Here is a 2,500-nt window from a genome sequence, read left to right on the forward strand (position 1 = left end):
TGTCATCGTTATTATTGTTTATACTAACGTGGGTAACAGTCACTTAGTAAATAAATAAACAAATAAATAAATAAATAAAACGTATTTAGACACCGCATGGTCTGATAAGAATAACAGCTGATATTATCATTTTGATATCATGAACACTTATATTCCCGTATCTTAAGTACATATAAGTATCTTAAGTACAGATTATAAGTACATAAGGACATGCTTATCTTCAGTAGGACATTCTAGATAAAAAGTTTAGAGTTTATTAAAAAGTTTCATGTTCACTGATAAGAATAACAGCTGATATTATCATTTTGATATCATGAACACTTACATTCCCGTATCTTAAGTACATATAAGTATCTTAAGTACAGATTATAAGTACATAAGGACATATCTATCTTCAGTAGGACATTCTAGATAAAAAGTTTAGAGTTTATTAAAAAGTTTCATGTTCATAGATAAGAATAGCAACTAAAATTATGACTTTGATATCATTAACACTTACATTCCCGCATTGAAATGTATATAAGTATCTTAAGTACAGATTATAAGTATATAAGGACATTATCAAATTAAAGAGTTTCATGTTAAATGTTAAAGCTTTTAAAGTTTAAAGTTTAAAGTTTAAAGTATTAAAGCTTTCATATTAAAGAGTTTATTAAAGAGTTTGTGAAATGCTAAAGCTTTTAAAGTTTAAAGTTTAAAGTTGTAAAGCTTTCATATTTAAGAGTTTATTAAAGAGTTTCATGTTAAATGTTAAAGCTTTTAAAGTTTAAAGTTTAAAGTTTTAAAGCTTTCATATTAAAGAGTTTATTAAAGAGTTGCATGTTAAATGTTAAAGCTTTTAAAGTTTAAAGTTTAAAGTTGTAAAGCTTTCATATTAGAGTTTATTAAAGAGTTTGTGAAATGTTAAAGCTTTTAAAGTTTAAAGTTTAAAGTTTTAAAGCTTTCATATTAAAGAGTTTATTCAAGAGTTTGTGAAATGTTAAAGCTTTTAAAGTTTAAAGTTTAAAGTTTTAAAGCTTTCATATTAAAGAGTTTATTAAAGAGTTTGTGAAATGTTAAAGCTTTTAAAGTTTAAAGTTTAAAGTTGTAGGAAAAACTTTCATATATTAGGAGTTTTATTAAAGAGTTTGTGAAATGTTAAAGCTTTTAAAGTTTAAAGTTTAAAGTTTTAAAGCTTTCATATTAAAGAGTTTATTCAAGAGTTTGTGAAATGTTAAAGCTTTTAAAGTTTAAAGTTTAAAGTTTTAAAGCTTTCATATTTAAGAGTTTATTAAAGAGTTTGTGAAATGTTAAAGCTTTTAAAGTTTAAAGTTTCATGTTAAATGCATAGGGATTTATACATAGAAAGGGTTATGATATATTCATTCATTTTATCTGCTTGTCTGTCTGTTCATCTGAATGTCTGTCTGTCTGTCTCTTTTTGTTTGTCTGTCTCTCTCTTTCTTTTTGTCTTTCTGTCTGTCTGTCTCTGTCTATCTATCTCGGTCTTTCTGTTCGTCTATCTGTCGTCTGTCTGTTTGTCTGTAAGTCTATTCGTCTCCCTCTCGCCCCCCCCCCCCCCCTCTCTCCCTCTCTCTCTCTCTCTCTCTCTCTCTCTCTCTCTCTCTCTCTCTCTCTCTCTCTCTCTCCCTCTCCCTCTCTCCCTCTCTCTCTCTCCATCTCTCACTCTTCCTCTCTCTTTCTCTCCCTCTCTCTCTTTTTCTCTCTCTCTCTAGATAGGGTAGAGGATTAGGGGGAGTGGTAAGGGAGGGAGGGGAGGGGGGGGGTAGAGGGTTATAGGGGGAGGGTGACACTTCTGGGAAAAAAATGCATTTGTTTTTTATTGTCTTAATTATCTTTGAGTTGCTTTCTTTAATCGGTTCTGTCTGTATTGCTTGGTGTGCTTGTGTGTTTGTAATCGTGTGTATTTAAGAACGTGTGTTTGTGTGTGTGTTTGCGTGTATTTGTGTTTGTGTGTGTGTGTGTGTGTGTGTGTGTGTGTGTGTGTGTGTGTGTGTGTGTGTGTGTGTGTGTGTGTGTCTATTCGTGTGTGTGAGTGTGGGTGTGTATTTATTCATGTGCATCTATTTGTGTGTGTTTATGTGTATCTGTATGTGTGCGTTTATTTCTATGTGCGTATATGCATTCATATGTATGTGCGTACTCATGTGCATTCATGTACCTTTATATTCATGTGTATTTATGAGTGTTACAATTTAAATAGTTTTTTTTCTATTTATTTTTTTTTAAGAGAAAGAAAAAATAAACAATAAATAATATATAATTAATAAAATATAAAAAAATAATATTTTTCATTTCATTATTTTTTTTTCTTTTTTTTAAGAAACAGAAAAAATAAATAATAAATAATATATAATTAATATAATATAAAAAAATAATATTTTTCATTTCATTATTTTTTTTCTTTTTTTTAAGAAAAAGAAAAAATAAATAATAAATAATATATAATTAATAAAATATAAAAAAATAATATTTTTCATTTCATTATTTTTTTTTCTTT

Source organism: Penaeus vannamei, chromosome 25 (genome assembly GCF_042767895.1).
Source record: "Penaeus vannamei isolate JL-2024 chromosome 25, ASM4276789v1, whole genome shotgun sequence".
Lineage (NCBI taxonomy): Eukaryota > Metazoa > Arthropoda > Malacostraca > Decapoda > Penaeidae > Penaeus > Penaeus vannamei.